The sequence below is a fragment of the Nothoprocta perdicaria genome, unplaced genomic scaffold (assembly GCF_003342845.1).
Source record: "Nothoprocta perdicaria isolate Ctin4 unplaced genomic scaffold, notPer1 scaffold_106, whole genome shotgun sequence".
NCBI lineage: Eukaryota > Metazoa > Chordata > Aves > Tinamiformes > Tinamidae > Nothoprocta > Nothoprocta perdicaria.
Genome location: NW_020454161.1, coordinates 1,370,176 through 1,389,110, shown reverse-complemented (window position 1 = coordinate 1,389,110; position 18,935 = coordinate 1,370,176).

The following is an 18,935-nucleotide window of genomic DNA, read 5'->3' as shown; positions in this document are numbered from 1 at the left end:
GGGTTCGTGCCGCGCCTGGTGCCCGCGCTGCCGTGGGGGCGCCCGACCCGCCGCCCAGCAGGGCCCTTCCCTCCGGCTGCCGCACTCGTATGGGGATGGACACTTCGGGGTCACATCCCCCGAGCCCGGGCATGGATCTTGGCACCCGGGGCGAGGGAAGGAGCGCGCTCCTCCAGGAGCAGCCCGGCCCCAACGCAGCTCAGTTCTTGGAAAGCAAAGCAGTCCCAAATCCCCGTTTGCAATCTCCCGCAGAACAGCTTTGTAACTTACATTGCTGCCTGTATATATTCCACGGATTACTGTGGAAGCTACTCATTGATAATGCTTCTATTTTYCAAGCCCAATTGCGCTTGTTCTTTACACTGTACTGTTTTCAGAAGTTATTTTTCCCCTTAAACATACACTTAAAATTGCAGTTTTGAGGATCAAAGAAGAATTAACACTAAAAGGCAAATAAAGTTGTGGGTGAAGAAACGGATTTAGAATTTGGAGCCTGAATGTCACCGAGTGCCCGAATTTGTAAACAATTTGTGTGTGCACCCCTCAAATCTTATTTCTGGGGGAAAAAAAAAAAAAAAAAGAATGAGGAAAAAAAAGACTGGTTCTGTGTATGCTTCAGCCTGGAGAGGAATCTTTTTGTTTTTTAGTTTGTGAGTTAATTTTAAGGGTATGTTAAGTCATGGAGTACCAGGATGTGACTTCCACTTCATGAGGTTCTCTTGTCCTCTGTGTTCTCAGAGAAGGCAGCAGCATTATAATAACATTCAAAAAAGTAGATACTGTTCTAATGCTCTATTAGGAACTCCTGTACTTTTACAGGTGGGAAATGACCAGATCTCTCTGAGGCACCTTCAAGTTTTGGTTACTGCCTTGCTGTGCTTTGGTTACTGTACTTGCTCTTTTCCACTCTTTGCCAATAAATACAGCCAAGTATTGCCTGGTAATATCCAGACGGCCTTTATCTAGCTTTTGCTAGATCTACCATTGATATTCCATTAATATACACTGTTAGCATTAACACTGCTAATCCTGCTGACCAAACGTGAACAACAGACTTGACTGATGTCTTTTGCTGGAGTGAATGTAGCTGTTCTTTCAAATGCAGTGATCCCCATTTTGTCACTGTCTTTTTGACTTATTACAAACATTTACTGAAAGACATGGGGGTGAGAYGAGAATGTGGCAAGCATGCATCATAATTTATAAGTTTAATTTATAAAGCCTGCAGTGAGATSTTGAATTCCTTAAAACAAATTCATCTCTAAAAAAGAGATCATACACAAGGCTTAATCTCTGCCACATTGTGAACACATCTGTGGACCACTAAGGTTTTAATACTTCTCATATATACTCTAATTTAGAATAATTGTGTTTTCAAATGGAAAAAAAGTATATTCAGGAGAGAGAAGATGAGTAAGACTGTTGATGAGAGAAGCGTGAAAGTTTTTGGAAACTACACTGGAACTTGCGGAGCTTGTCTTCCACCTACCTCCTCACTTACATGAATAAGTTTATCAAGGATAGCAAGAAAAACTCCATAATAAAAATCTTGATGCTTCATCTTACATTCCATTTTATGTTCTTCCAACTGTTTCCTCACAAGAAAAGACCAAAGGAACTAAGAGGAGTAAAAAGGAAAAAAAAAAAAAAACTTTTTTCCTTCTATTTATCAGTCAAATAGAAGCACTGAAAATACTGAAAACAGTGAAAAATACTATTCCATACAAAACTTCACATTCGATAAGCTGTTTGACACATTAACACAGGTTTTATTATTATTATGGAAGCAAAGCTCTCTCTGAGATCTCATGCCTTCACTGAAAGCTAACGTAGGTATCAAAAAGCCACGGAGCTGTAGCAGCTCAGGAAGTCATGCCTGAAATAGAGAGAGATGACCAGAGCTTTGCCATGCTCAGGAATTCAGGGGCTCTGCTTGCACTCCAACCTGGGTCCAGGACAAATTCCCTCACTGTAGTATTGAAAGGCAACATGAAAGATATTCTTTTGGGAAAGTTGTTTTCCTGTTGAACAGAAAAGATCCTTACAATTTAACAAGACCAAATTGTACTTGCAGCATGCAAATGCTTATTAACGTGGAGCTGAATAAGATGAAAATAACACTTGTCAGTGAAAAACGTTGAGGAATGAACAAAAGCTAAGTCTGCCCCATTAGCTGACGTTATATGGCAGCTCTTTGCCGAAACGATTAGTTCTTTTTGATGTGTTTCTGATCTTGGACTGTCAGACAGCAAATCCTTTTCATTATCTCTGACAGTCAAGAAGCTTCAATTATTCTTCTCTGGTGAAATCTTGCAATACAACTATACTTCTAGTCACATTCAGAGCAGTTTGACAACATGTACTTTGCAGAGATGATTCTTAAATTCACCATGAAGTTCAAGGAGGTAACCACCTACTTTATGAGTAAGATGAATAAGCACCCCCAAACTTTGCTGTTGCCCATTCTTTAAATTCTTGTCCAGCTTTGAATGGAGCTCATGGATSTGCTTTTTATCTTCAGAGTCCTGCTAAATACAAGGCCTGCTCTCCTCCTCTGTGGAAATTAATACTAAATGCTTTCCATTTGTCATCTCATGGGATTCGATCCTTCATATGCTTCAGATGAGACTTTTTTTCTAAAGGGAATGAGGCTGCTTAAAAAATCAATTGGGACCTGCAATTTTATAAAAAACACCCTTATAGCAAGTACCTAGAAGCGTGATCACTGTTATAAAATCCCTTATCAATGTTTTATACATATATTAATGCTTCCAAGACTATTTGCTTTTACAATTACTAGTATTTTACTTAGGACGTTCATGTTAATTCATTCTCTGCAATATTAAGAATTGCTTTTATTGTCTAAGAAAAACATTCAAATTTTTTATTTGGGAGGGCTATAACTTGTGCTATTTGTTAAGCTTACTGAGAATTAATTTAGAGGTCTTTTGGATGAGACTGCTTGCCTTTAGTAAGGATCTTGCTTGATGACTCATAAAGATTAAAATATTATGTGCTTCAGATGAGTATAATTGTTGGTTTTGTTTATAGAATGTATATATTTTTTTCTTGAAAAAAGAACAGAGGTTTAGTTGATCAGATAGTTCTTTGCAACTTGTAAATAACCACTTAACTGCTACAGAAGTAGGCAATCTAAATAAATCAACACAGATGCCATCATTTTAAAGATAATAAGGTTTTCTTTAATAGCATAACATTAGAGCTTATATATACTTAAATGCCTTGTGAAAATGTATTTCCTGCACAGTGGAGAGATTTAATGTGTGATTAGCRCTCTCAGTCTTTATGCTTTCAAGAATGTCTACATTTGATAAGACTGTTCAGGTGCTTAAAAATAAACATGTTATTATCCCCTTTGCTTAGTGCTCGTGGTTAGTCAGTGTTTGGAAATCTGTGGGTTGTTTCTCAGAAACATTATAGAGTCAAAATGGTTTTGCTCCCGTCCTGTATACAGGGAACATACACAAATCTTCCTTCCCTGAGCACAGTAAGTAGTGGAGTGAGTGACAGAGTGAAGTGAATGACAGCACCAAGATTTCTTGCTCTGAACTCCAAGCTTTTATACGACCTTTATGTAGCAGCGCTGTGTCCCCAAAGTGCTTCTTCCACTCGCTACTAAGCCGAGATTTTGAAGAGTCGCCCTAATGCTGTGCTGTAACGAGCAGCAGCTTAGCTGAGCCATGCAGAACAGGCAATCGCTCCCATCAGAAGAGGATCCGAGTCAAAGGCTCGTAATGAAGTGGATGTCTGTGCAGAGATTCCCTGATAGCTTTAGACTAACTAGAGCTGAGCCCTTTCCTCGCTTCTGATACTGCTCTTAGCCCTGATACTCAGTCCAGTCTGCCTTGGTCCTAATCACCTTGTCTGACTCGGTTGCAGTCCTGCCTCCTTTTTGTTCACATCCTCTTTGTTCCCTCTTTTCTGCTRCTCAGGTGCCACATTTACCTACATTTTGTATTTGAACATTTATACTGGTGCAAGTGGTATCTCAGGTTTCCTATCTGTTCTGATTTCTGTCTTTTTGCTTTTTTGGGGGCTGGGTCATTCACCTGAGGTTATCTTGACTGTGGGACTCACCTATTGTCTTTACCCCAAGTTGGGCTCAGCTTTAGCAGGAAGTTCTATCACTCTGTGCCCTGTTTCCATAATCCTTATGTTATCTTGCTTTCTCCTTCATTTCCTGTTGTCCTTGTTTACTCCTGCCATATCACATGTAGTTCCACCAAAGGAGTGCATCTGTATTCACACCTCATGATACAAATCTCACATTACAGGACCGAACACCTATTTCAGCTTTGTCATGCTGATCCATTTGGATTTGGAAGGTAGTGTCTCTTCTTTCAGCTCTTACTAAGATAGAAGGCATTAAAGTACTCCTTCACTTACCCTGAATAGAAAATGGATTTTATCCAAACAAGGATAGATCATAACTATATCAAGAACTGCCCACAGATCATAAATATATCTAGCTTACAAAATTCCAGTATGCATCAGTCTTCATAGAAATATATAGTAAAAATTAAAAAAAAAATCAAAAATATTCTACCTTTGCACTTGGTATGTCTTATTTTTTCTTTCATAGACAATGTTAGGAGATAAAGAATTTTATAAGTGAATTTATTCAGTTTCTATCTGAACTAATCTTTTTTTTTTTTTTTTTTTTAAAAAAGACATACCTAAGTTAAGAAGAGGAACTCTCTAAGGAGCTGTCTGATGTTAAATGTGACCTACTCATGCTCATTTGGATGGACAATTGCATCTGGTTTTGTCATACACAGTACAATTAACTGTATTAACAGATAATAGCTGTTCTGAATGAAAGGGTGAGCCTGAAATTACACAAATCTTTCTCACTATAATTGATTCATCAGGTAGGACTTTTTCAGCTTTCTGCCTATCATTCATTTTCTTATTATCCCACGTTGTATAGTGATGACAGAGTAGTGATGAGGAACAGGCAGAGGCTGGTGCTGGGAGTTGCTTTCAACAAGTTTAACGCAGGCAGCTTGGGCATGATGATGATTCATTGAYGGCCAAATACAACCAGCAGTGAGGAGATTTGCACTGAGATCTCTCCCTCTTCTGAGCGAGGTGGGGGGAAATAATCTCGTGGCATCATTATTCCTTGTGTGACTTCTTCCCCCTTGTTCTGAGATGTCAGTCCCCTGTAGCTTTCTGATCCCGTAGCTTGGTTAGAAAAAAGGCAACATGAGCCTCAGTGCCAAGGGCAAGAGTTTTTCTGGCACAGTTCTCAATCTTGGGAGGGGTTATCACTGACTTGGTGCTCCCATGGGGCTGCATGACCGTGTGCTGTATGTTTGCTGTTGCTTTCATTGACTTAAATATGGATTCCATTGATGTGGCGGCATTATAGGATTTAACTCTGTTGCAAGACAGATCCTCATAGATAATTACACAGGCATAGGATAGTTTTGCAATTATATTTGTTATTAAGAATAAATTATGCATTGCTTGTTATTGACCTCCATAACTTCTGAGGGCTCTTAATGAAATAAAAATTGAGACATAACCTTTAGGTGGGTGGTGAAGGAAGAGAGGGTTTAGTCTCCCTCAGCATGCATGAACTTTGGCAAAGGCAGCATATGCTTCTCTGCTCTCAGGGTTGTTGCTGTCAGACCACGTAGCTCCTATCTTGATTCCCGTTACTGCTGCAGGCACCCTGCTAGGATCAGTTCCAGCTCAGCCACAACCTTGTCAGCCCCCTTTTGATATTCACATATTATCAGTCGAATAACACCAGTCTCTGCAAATGACCAGTTCCATTTACATTTCATAATCTGTTGAAAGGAAAAACATTTGTGACTGAGTAAGAGAAGGAAGGAGCTGTCAACTCTGTTTTGTGATTACTGCCCACAAATGTTCTCACTTTTTACTTTAAAAAAGTATTCTGACAAAAATATTAGCACTAATAGTACAGTATGCATATGTTCTCGGAGTATAAATAGTGCAACTTCATCTCATGAGATAGCTAAGGGCTCTATCCAGTGATTGTAATGAGATTTGAGGTTGTTCAGCACCTCACAGCAGGCACTCAGCACACATGGGGAAGGCAGCAGGCTAAACTTCTGCTCACGTGAAATGTGAAGCACCATCAGTTCTTGTCAAAACCAGAGGGAGTCACAGAGCCTCAGTGCCTGCAGCATCAAGCCTTTCTTTCTCTATCAAACATCAGAAAACATTTTGCTCCCTTTTGCACTGTATCAGCATCCTCCAACCAACACAATCTGCAAACAGCAGCATCTCTCTTTCACACAGGACATGAAGCTTGTTTGTTCCAAGTTAGGCTCCCCTTTTCCAGAAATACAGAGAAATACCTTGACAGAGAAATCTTCCCATTTAAATATAGGAGCCTAAGGTAGGCTCGAGCCCACCCAAGGTGTCTGCTCTCTTTTACTCATCCTTTGCCAGGTTTCTTTCTATTACATGAAGTCTTGCAGGTGACTTTTGTCAATCAAGTTGACAGAAAAGGCTTCTCACATATAGACCATTAAGGAGAGAGCAGTCTACTCATACATAAATCTGAATTCCTAAAGTTAATTTCCAGTTACAAGTGGATATGCCATCAATGAGATGTTTTGTGTTTAAGAGCATGAAACACCAACATGCAGCGTTTTGCAATTGCAAAACTACAGTATGAAGTGGACACTGTTGACACTAATGGGTTTGAATAAAAAAATATGATCTCAGAAGAAATCTAAGAGACCAGTACAGTTTGTATTAAAAGCCAGAAATTAAAATTAACAACAGGTAACCTATATACCAAAAAAWATATATATTTTGCCTATTTTTAATACTCTAACATTTTACATACTCTGCTGTTTTTCATACTTTTATTTTTGGTTGTTTACCGCAACAATTCGCTCTCAGCTAAAGAAATTCAGTAAATGTTGCTGACAAGAAGCCTACATTTCAGTTTTATCAGCCTGCCATTTCTTTTACTCATAACTGAATAATTGCATAGAGGTCATGCATAATCACTGTACTACAGTGCCCAGTCTCTAAAAAATTTCACACAATGTATTGTATCCTGAAGACAAAAATGTACTTGCTCACTGAATACCACCTATTGTGTGGGAGTTAAATATTCAGAGCTTTGGAGGCTTAGTTATATCTTTCTTTGTGCTAACCATTATTAGAAAGAATGTTTATAAAGGTACAATATGTCCTAAAATCTTATAATATACATAAGTACATATAAATCTATGAGTATATATAAATGTATTCATAACATTTAAGCATACATGCACAGATAAATTCCATATTACAGCTGAGAGCTGGAGATGGTGTGTAAATATATATGCGTGAAGTGAGAGATTCTTTCTCAGCCTGTTGTAGCCTTTTCCTGGAAAAAATAATAAAAAAAACCCTTACCTGCCTATAGTCTTTGAAACTCTTCCTATTCCAGCAGGTTATAGTATTAGAATTAGAGAAGTAGAAGGATAATAGGAAAAGCCTGCTCTTTCTATATTTTTCCCTTTTGCATTTTAAAGGAGAAAAACTATGATCTCTACCATAAAGCTTTTCTGCATGCAGTGTAACTACCAGAGAATATTCAGGTCTTTTTAGAAATAAGACTAACAGAATAGCAGTAGCATAATCTGTTACAGAATCCATATTTAACATGCTTATTTATTTGTGTTAGTCTGTTCAAATGAAACAAGATTATTATTATTATTATTATTATTATTATTATTATTATTATTATTATTATTATCTTGGATAATGTATATGGTGCAACTTAAGTATTCATTCCAAGCAAAACTCTGGAAAATTTTAACCTCATCTGTAAATTTTGTATCAAGCAAGGATTTACAGAGGGGAAAGTTTCTGTCTAATGTTATTTGTAAAAAAAAAATATAACAAATAACCATTCCTTCTTTGCGCACTGCATTTGGACAAGTTGACAACTCAAATGTATCATGACTGTTTTTAACTTTACAAAACAAAACAAAATCATTCCAGTCCTCTGTATTCCCCTCCACATCCAAATCAGTCAAGATACGTAAAGTCCCTTAAATACAATATGAAGAAGAACTTCTGGCCATTCAATTTTTGGCTTATTGCCAAAATGTAACAAAGATATTTGCAGATTTGTTATATAATTGTTTTATTTTTGTATTCTTATAGTAGGAGAGCATTCGAATTCTAGAGTACAGGCAGATCTAGCTATCATAAAAGGAACTATGAAGACTATATCCTATCACATGGTGATGTTCTTGAAGAATGCTGTAGTAGTCAATGATGACTGAGTATTGGCAACCTGGAATCAAAAGATTCTTCCAATATTGTCATCTATGRAAAATTTTCTGCTTTTCTCTCAGCTTTTCTTCCTGTAGCTTAGGTGTGGGAAGTCGAGTCCCTACTCCAAAGCTAGATATTGTCATCACCAATGAAATTAGATGAGGATACATTCTTCTTGGATGACMATTTGGGAAATTCTAATCGTTAATCAGTTTATAGAATAATCATTTCCTTTAGGAAACATTCTGAACCCCAGTTCCAATAAAATTGTTTATATGGGGATTATTTTGCTGAACGCAATGAGAGTTTGAAAGCAAAAAAGTAGTTCTATCAGCAGGAGCTGAGGACTGGTCTCTAGTTTACAATCTCAGTGGCTACCTCTGATTCTCAGTGAGAAAGTGATCAATAAAGTCTTTGTAAAACTGTCCAGAACCTGTCAAGTTTGCTCATGACTCTTCAGACAATGACTGCACAGCACAATCATCACAGTATCTTTGACAACCATAAGGTCTAAGGAATTTGCCTTATTCCTGCKGTTCTTTCTAGTATCAGACTTCCCAAGTATATTTGTCCCGTGCTTTTGCTGTTGCTATTTACCTGCTCACTGACACCATCTGTCATCATGTTATGTTTAAGTTGTCAACCTGTCCTAGTATACTCTTTAAAAAATGAATGTTTGGTATACTGCCATGCAGTGCCTGAAGAAAATTATCAAACAGCTCTCTAGGATTGGGTTGCTCACTGCACATGTACATCTTACAGTCATCCTGTGGATTTTTGGGCCAGTGCTGATGATGCAGAAGCAGTGCACATATTAACAGTTGCAGGTGGTCTTTAGTGACACCTTGAGACGCTGAAATACAAGATAACCTCTAGATTCAAGCTGTGGGGACCTAAAGGGCAAGAAATTACACAATGATTTCTTCAGTATCTAGATCTTGTTGTTTATACCAAAGCCTTTCAAATACAGGTACACAGAGTTAAGCATTCAAATCTACAATTACATGTTTAAATACATATGAAGCAGCCATCAGTGAAATACAGCAACTTTAAATCAGACCATTTTTTTTCCTCTGGTTCCACAATATTATATAGCTTGCTGGAGAACAGATATGATTGCAGGAGTCCGGGATAGTGGACTAGACGAGTGCACGATGCGGTGGATCGAGGGCTGGCTGGATGGCAGAGCTCAGAGGGTGGTCATAAATGGGGCCGAGTCCAGTTGGAGGCCTGTGGCCAGTGGTGTCCCCCAGGGGTCAGTGCTGGGCCCAGTGCTGTTCAACTTGTTTATCAATGACCTGGACGAGGGTATGGAATGCACCCTGAGCAAGTTTGCAGATGACACCAAGCTGGGTGGAGTGGCCGACACTCCGGAGGGCTGTGTTGCCATCCAGAGGAACCTGGACAGGCTGGAGAGTTGGGCAGAGAGGAACCTCATGAGGTTCAATAAGACAAGTGCAGGGTCCTGCACCTGGGGAGGAATAACCCCAGGCACCAGTACAGATTAGGGGTCGACCTGCTGGAAAGCACCTCCACGGAGAGGGACCTGGGAGTCCTGGTTGACACTAAGTTAACCATGAGTGAGCAGTGTGCCCTCGTGGCCAAGAAGGCCAATRGSATCCTGGCCTGCATCAGGAGGAGTGTTGCCAGCAGGTCAAGGGAGGTGATTCTGCCCCTCTMCTCAGCTCTGGTGAGGCCGCACCTGGAGTACTGTGTTCAGTTCTGGGCACCCCAGTATAGGAGGRAYGTGGAGCTTCTGGAGAGGGTCCAGAGAAGGGCAACCAGGATGATTAAGGGAATGGAACATCTCTCGTACGAAGAGAGGCTGAGTGAGCTGGGCCTGTTTTGTCTGGAGAAGAGAAGGCTCAGAGGGGATATGATTAATATGTATAAGTTCAGGAAGGGAGAATGCAGGGAGGAAGGGGACAAGCTGTTCTCACTGGTGGCCAGCGATAGGACGAGGGGTAATGTCCACAAGCTGAAGCACACGAAGTTCCGTCTCCAGGTGAGGAGCAACTTCTTTACTGTGAGGGTGACAGAGCAGTGGAACAGGCTGCCCAGGGAGGTTGTGGAGTCTCCTACTCTAGAGGTCTTCCAAACCCGCCTGGATGCCACCCTGTGCCACATGCTGTAGGTGTGCCTGCTTGAGCAGGAAGGTTGGACTAGATGATCTGTAGAGGTCCCTTCCAACCTTAAATATTCTGTGAATCTGTGAATCTGAGTCATGMTAAGGATTCTTCATCTTCCAGATTACCTAATGGATTGCAACTTTCAGATATGAAAGGACTTACATATRTCTGGAAATCACTTACTTTCCCACTAACATTAGGGAACTTGAGGGGTTAAATTTCTYCTCCTTACCGAAGAGCTCATTTTTGGTCCAGGTGGGCTTTGTAAACAATTTGACATTAAGAGCAGAAATAGTAACTGAATGGAATTATAGCTTTTTCCCTCCTGAGCATCTTTGAAAGTGCCATTTTCTGTGACGTGTACCTCTTTTCAATATAAGAATTTGGAGGACAGGACTTTGAATATATCACATTCAGAAATACTTGTGTTCCTATGCATTAATTCCCCTCTACTCAGCTCTGGTGAGGCCGCACCTGGAGTATGCTGTGCAGTTCTGGACTCCCCAGTATAAGAGCTTCACATCTTCTAGAGAGGGTCAAGCAGAGAGCAACAAAGATGATTAACGGACTGGAGCATCTCTTATATGAGGAAAGACTGAGTGAGTTGGGCCTGTTKAGCCTRGAGAAGAGAAGGTTGAGAGGGCATCTGATCAATATGTATAAATACCTGAAGGGTGAATGCAGGGARGAAGSGGCCAAACTCTTCTCAGTGGTGGGCAGTGATAGGATAAAGGGGCAATGGGTATAAATTGAAACACTGGAAGTTCCATCTCCATACAAAGAAGAATTTATTTACTGTGAGGATGACAGAGCCCTAGAACAGGTTGCCCAGAGAAGTTGTGGAGTCTCCTTCTCTGCACATCTTCAAAACCCGCTGGGATGCCACCCTCTGCCACATGCTCTAGGTGTGYCTGCTTGAGCAGAGCACCACAGTTGGTTGGACTAGATGATCTCTAAAGTCCCTTCCAACCTTAACTATTCTGTGGTTCTGTGTTTACTCAGTGATATATTGAAAGAACCCTTAAAATGCTTCCCTTGAAAGATGGATGTTCTGTCATTACGTTTTTTTCTTCGTTTTTAAAATCAAGTTCTGTCAAAGACTCCCTATAAATATTATCTATGAATTATATAGACATATATATTAATTCATATATATTTTATCTTTAAAGGGGATATTTTTTATRTTTTCCTATAATGAGTAACATCAGAATACAATTAGTATCTGAACAAGCCAAAAAACATAATCCTCAAAATTATTTTCATTAAAAATTTCTGAAATTGTTTGTACTTTTTTTTTCTTAGAGCCTCCATTATTATGACAGTTTTTCAAAAAATAACTCTAAAATTAGGTGGTGTACTCCCATAACAAACCATAACTTCAAGACTATCTTTTGAAGTAATTGTTTTTTTTATTTTGAATGTATACATGCAGATATGGCATTTCCTCCACGTCTGATGTAGTCCAAGAAAAATAGATGAACATTTTGTAATATTTTATTAYGTAACTGACTAAATGATTGAGAAGAAAAGAGACTGTCAGACAGAATTTACTCATACAGTCTCTAAAGTCAAGACAAGACATAAGAATTCAGATGAGTAACTGAACAAATCAAATAAAAAAAATGTAAATCTGTTACATATTACTAAGTAGTGGGTAAATTAATTACGTATAGCTGAGACATCCTGTGATCTTTTAAACTTCAATATTGTTTCAGCAAATGGAAGAGAGAGTGTCTCCAAATATATAACCCTGTTCATGCAGAGTTCCAAAATGCAGGGTGGTGGTCCCTGTCTCAAAACAGTATTTGAGTAGAGTATAAATGAACCAAATAAGTCTGTTTTTTTCCCAAATGAGGCAATAAATGCTGATGTCTTAGAGTATAGCAACAGTACATTTATTTTCACATTTGGGAAATAGCAAGCATTTATTTGGATGCCTGTCATTAGGGCTAAGTGAATGGTCTGGAACCAGACAGAACCAGAAGAGCTACCCATTCAGAATTCAAAGGCTTAAGCTGTATTGCTCAACATAGAATTTCACAAGTATTTCTGAATATTTTATGATGTTTAGGAACACTCACAGTTCATCTATCTGCTAGTTACATAACACTGTCACTCTTACGAAAATAGAATGTACAAAAACTTCAGCTCTGCAAAAAGTATAGCCCACAATGTCCCAGTTTATGGGTTCAGTCCTCCAACGCAATGAGCACTTTGGTCCCAATCCAGTAAACTACTCAAGTATCTTCTTAACAGTAAGCACATGAATAATTATGTTAAGCTGCTACTATAGCTAAATAGAAGCCACGGGGTCCTGGTATCATAGATGACATCTTAACTATCTCTTTGAAATGTCAGAATTCCACTTACTTATCTCAGTAGGTTTTCATATATCACCATTCATAAGAACTAGGCTGTTAGCTGCCATACTTGAGTGTGAAATGACAAAAAAAAATGGGTAAATAGATTTTTTTTCCTCTTACCAATTGCTTTCAGGAGGAGATTCTTGCAGGTGCTTGAAAGGGCTATTAGAACTGGAAGTGGGGACTAGCGGAACTAGAGCTTCCCTGGCTCCACTATCTGCATATGGCAGATATAGTGTAATGAATGCTGTATATCACCTAAGAGTGAGATGCTGCCTGAAGCCTCTCCCACCTCTTTACTGAGCTTCACACAATGGGTGACTGCAAAGCTCATCACTCTTTCTGTGCTGGTTTGTAGAGTGAAGCCAGTGCAGTGAAAAAGGCTGATGATGCACCCATAAAATGTGACATTTAGGCTGTTCCAGCATGCTGAACCCAGGGGCTTCCGGAAAAGTTCTAACTGACCCAGCCAGGACTCCTGTCCATGGCCATATGATTCCTCGTCTTTCTCTTCTCCACATACCATTTGACCTCCTRTCATCAGAAACAGTTTAAAATCCGTATCAGGTTTGTCCTTTCATGACATCCAAGTAGGCTTATCTGCATGTGAATTGTGCTTTCTGGTGCACATTATTTTTATTTTTACTGAGACTTCACCACAGCTCATGAGGCTCACATGGTGAGTGTGGGCTACTGCACTATCCCAGTTTCCCTGTGCCTCATGAAGCTTTCTGCCTTCAGTCTGCAGAAAGCCACAGTTGCAGGCTGTGCTCTTCACTTTCTTGCTATCTATCCATCCATGTATAATATGACACATTTCCAACTGTAATTTCAGTATGAAAACACTAAGGGCTTTAAAATTTCATACATCTTGAGAGCACTGTGGATTRCTTTTTACCTAAAACAATGCTCAGATGGCTGTCACGAGGAAAGTTAAAGCGAAATGTCAAAAGCTTTATGGAAAAAAAGAGCTGCACATGGTAGATACAAGATTCAGTGCACGGTAACTCCCTCTTAATAAACAAGCAAAGATCTATTGGAAGGAAAATTTCCCTGCATTTGAAATTTAACTGCCAACCATCCACATCCTACACATAACTGTCATAAAGGATGTCTAAATCTGTCCTCATTTATAACATGTGTTGTGACAAGATTTGACAGTCTCTGAAAGAGCTATAATTGCCATCTAAACATCCAGCATTTTGTCAACTGCGATCATGTTTAGGGAAAGCATTTATTTCACTTAAAAAAATAGCATTTTTTCTTAATTCTGAATGAGATGACAGATTTTTTTTTTCCTCTTCTCATTAGGGGCTGCAAGTCAGACTTAAGGACTTTTTTTTTTCCCTTTTCAGTATTTTTCCAGTTGAGGAAGTTGAAACTTTCCAGATTAAGAGAATGATTATTTTGAAGAAACCAGTAGCAGTGTAACAAAAAGCATTTTTTCTTAATTCTGAATGAGATGACAGATTTTTTTTTTTCCTCTTCTCATTAGGGGCTGAAAGTCAGACTTAAGGACTTTTTTTTTCCCCTTTTCAGTATTTTTCCAGTTGAGGAAGTTGGAACTTTCCAGATTAAGAGAATGATTATTTTGAAGAAACCAGTAGCAGTGTAACAAAAATATCATAGGTATCTACAAAGATTCATAGATACCTGTCTACAAAGATACTAATAACTTCAAGAGTTTTGAATGTCTTCTCACCTAAAGAGACAATTTTGATGGGTACTCTGCTGAACCAAGGTGAAAAAGAAGAAAAATTCACCAAATTTGCCATTTCATTACAATGGATAAATGTTGGGTAGCTTTACTCCACTGAACAGTCATTCATTCTAATGCAACTGTAGATATAGCTCAAGGATGAAAATTTGGAGTTGTCAGTGTAAAGGCAAAAAGAATGCGTTTAAAGGGGGAAAGATGATCCGTCTCTTGGGCATTAATAGTCTATATAGATGGAACTACAAGTATTGCATAACTGAATAACTTCCCTTATGGTTCAGAACGATACAAACTACACAAWTTCTTACTGACCCTGAGAGTCTTAATTGCCTTAGCAAAGCAGTGAGCTGTAAAAGTCCCCAGTACTAGAGCAAACGCTCCCCAGAAGTGTTGTTTTAATTCAGTCTGGCAGTGTTCATAGTTCTTCTGTGTTTATTTACCAAAAACAATCCAACAATAAAATTTTGTTCACAGAAATGTTCACAAAAAGTGAACAATAAGCTGTTGTTTTGAAAGTATTGGTACCATAACTGGWATGTTTTCATGTGTGAGTGGACAGTGATTGATGCAGCAGTGACAGAGGAGCAGGATGACATGCACGTGTCCCCAAATCCTAGATTTATCTTGCTTGTAAGTGTGCTATTCCTGAGAAGTATATACCACATGGAGTGTTTGTGCTGTGCTACTTTAGAACTTCTAYGGGAGTACATGGCAAGCTCTGCTGGTTGAGAGGGTTCAGCAAATGTACTAAACTTTTCCTCCTGATTGAAGTTTTCTTGTGAAATGGACTGGGAAACCAGAAGGAGAAGACTTGCTGTTCAAGTGAAAGCACTAGTTTGCATTATATTCATGAACACAAGTATTGCATTTACTTAATTACTAAACATTGTACTCTTTATTTAGCTGCCAATTAAGACTCTCTTACACTCAAACCATAATCATTATCGATTCCTTCTCACGCATACAATTGTACGTAATGTATGTCAACACTTACTCCACACTACGAACTTTGATGTTAGCAAGGATAGCCACACTAGGCGGTCGTTCCAATGCTCAGTTTCAGTTCAAACAGGAATTCATAAAGGTAAAAATAATAATCTGACACTTGCCAAATAGTCAGTTTAAAAATAGGAAGAAAAAAAAATTGTTTTAATTACTATTAATCATAGAATCAGAGAGTCATTATGGTTGGAAAAGACATTTAAGATCATCAAGTTCAACTATAAGCCCCTCCACCCCATACCTATTAAAGCACGTCCCTAAGTGCCTTAACTACATGTTTCTTGAACGCTGCCAGGGATGGTGACTCCACCATTTCCCTCGCCAGTGAACTATTATCTTAAAATTTACTAAAAAAGGGCAGTTCAGCCATCATGAATGTTTCATTCAGTGGTGGCCACTGATAGGACTAGAGGAAACAGCTACAAACTAAAGCATCAAAAATTCCACAAGAACTTAAGGGAAAATTTCTTGATAGTGAGGGTGACAGAGCACTGGAACAGGCTGCCCAGAGAGGTTATGGAGTCTCCTTCTCTGGAGATYTTCAAAACCCACTTGGACTCAATCCTGTGTAACATGCTCTAGGTGACCTTGCATGTGCAGAGGGATTGGACTAGATGATCTCTAGAGGTCCCTTCCAACCTTAAGGATCCTGTGATTTTATTGCTCCCCATAAGATTTATTGAATACTCTCTTATTAAAGAATATGCTTACAAGTATAGAATCAGTTCATATATCTATTAATTCATACACATTAATAATGAGATATTTTATTAGGAGATTCCTTACACAGTGGAAGGCTTATTTCAGAGAGCAAGGAAATGTAAGTACATATGACAGACCTGAATTAGTTATCTGGAAGTAAAAAGTTACTTAGGGGTCCATTTAGACTTTGTTTGAAATTAATTTCTGCACACAAATCAGACTCTATTAATTACAGCAACTAATAAGGTGCCTTCTCGTACCAGTCTCGGATTGTGCAGCATAGACTTATTAGGATCTTTCCAGGATCCCAGTGTTTCAGTGATGCTGCTTGACAAGCTGAGCATRTCCCCTGGCTGACAGTATTTCTCTGCTGATTATAACACAGCGCAAACTAGAGCCTAGAATTCTAGGCTTAAGTAGATGTTGGAAACYGGAGGACAAAATGCAGCTTCAAGAATTTTTGTAACTTAAGATATGCTTCAGTTTTTCCAGCTGTTAGCACCTTCCAGAGCAAGAAGAGTTTGGTCAACTCTCTGCTGATAATGTCTATTCAGTTTTTAAATAGCATCTTGAATGACCTAAAACTAAGTGTGSTGAAGGAAAGCTGGGAAGGATAAACACTAGCACAAGTGGAGGGAGTACAGGACCTTTCTGTGGGAATGAGGAGGAAAAAGAAGAACCTAGAAGACATACGTAAATCTTGTCAAGAAAAAGAAAAAAGGGATAGTGAGCTTGAATTGGAAAAAAAGCACAGAGGTGTGCTCCTGACAGGAGGTGGACAGGGGGCAGGAGRTTACAGGAGATTAAATGGACAGGAATGGGATATGGGATACACTGGAACCTCAAGATGCAAGGTGTCCTTCAATGAATGAAAGTCCCTGTAGAAACTTCAAAGTGAAAAACAGAAACTATCTGATGTTAGTAAAGGTCCAAAAATTCAGATTTCATGGTCGTAAATATTGCAAACAAATATCTACTAGGAGAATTGATAAAAGAAAATTTAAAGACACATTTTACAAATTCTAAATAAATTTATTTCTTTTTAARTGAAGGATAGTCGTGTTCTTTACTGGGAAATGATGAAACATTTTAAACCTATGAGTCAAGTCTACATTCCTAACCAACTCTAAGAGGTGTGCAGTATAGGTATCAAATAAATAATTGTTTGCTTTGCTCTGTCTCTTGACTTTTATGATTCCTTTGTATACCTACTTACTMAGATAGAATCACATCCTAGAAYGGGAATAAATCCAGAAGATGACGACAAGCCAGAGGAATTTTTGTGAGGTACTTTTGGAGAGARCTGCCTCTCATCACTCTTTTAAGGCATGCAATTAATACTGAGCTGTAGATTATACGCCCAGCCCTTCCAGATGCTGGCTTGGCATTCTCCCTGGGGTCATGTGTCTTATTAACGGAGTAGGGAGAAAAAAAGATAACATCTCTGGTGTGTRGACCTATGCAGCCTGGTCAAGGAATACAGTTCATAGAAATCCCACTTACACTAAAATAGTATCTAAACTGCAGCTAAATAAAATACTTTGAACTTGAGAGCTTCCATTAAAATTGTAAATATATAYGAAAAGTTTAAAAGAAGCCTTACAAAATACTTGGAAAATTATTATTCTGTACTCTTTGGTAGTTTTAATGGCTCTAATCTTAGCAGCGATAGAAGATAACTGTGTTCCAATGCTGATGTTTATGTGCTTGTTACTCCAATACAAAAGCCTTTAGTAATCATTATTTGCATTAGCTTTTTTGGACCGGGAACATATTATGCCATTTCTTCTGAGTGCACTCTTTTTCCTAATACTGAACAGCAAGCATTTGGTTGTAAGAATCAGACTAAAATAACTGCTTTGACGCTTAAATGGATGGAGTTGTGCTGCTGTGAATGCTAATCAGYTGCAGGTAAAGAATGTTTCCTCTTGTGGGAGTTTGCTAAATGTGCTAGCAGGAGCTAAAAATAACCAGCTGACCTGCCCTCCTCACAATAACATTGTGGGACGTGCTTTTCCTTGCATGACTGAGGAGAGGGTGATAGAGTTTATAGCGTTTTAAGGCAGAAAGAGGTTGTTAGGCTCATCTACAGACTGACAATACTAAAACACTGCAGTTTATCACATCTGGGAAAGCTGTGCAGTGAAGAGGTACCTACATCTCACTGAAATAATAAGAGTCAATTGTGGAATTCTCCTTTTTTTTTTTTTTTGACCAAAACACCACTGTATTTGCCCTGATTAGCATTCTCTTATGTTGCTATGATACAAAGACACTAACTTTAAGTGAAATGGTGCCAGGAGGCTAATGGCCATCGGAGCAGCACAGAGCGCCCGACATTAGCTTTCTCTTAGGAAGTCTACAGGAGAATGTTTTGTTGCCTGTCAGAGCCCTCAACTAAATGTCCCTGTGAGGAAGCTTCCCCATGCAAGATAAAAAGCTGATCTTCATGCTACGGAAGAGAAAAAGATTGTTCTCTACCTTCACTAAAGTTCTGCAGAAGAGAACTGGGAAATACATGGAAAATATATGAATTTGATTTTTAGATTGAAGGAAATATATGAGTTGGAGTAGACTACTAGTGGCACCAAATTATATTTAAACTAGAAAAAAAATATTCTTCTGAAATGCTTGTTTCTCAAATGTTTACCCCACCTTCACTCCTCTATTACAGAATGACTTAGCTGCAATTTGAAAAAAGGCTCATCTTCTGTTTAGCCATTTTACTGCAGGGAACGT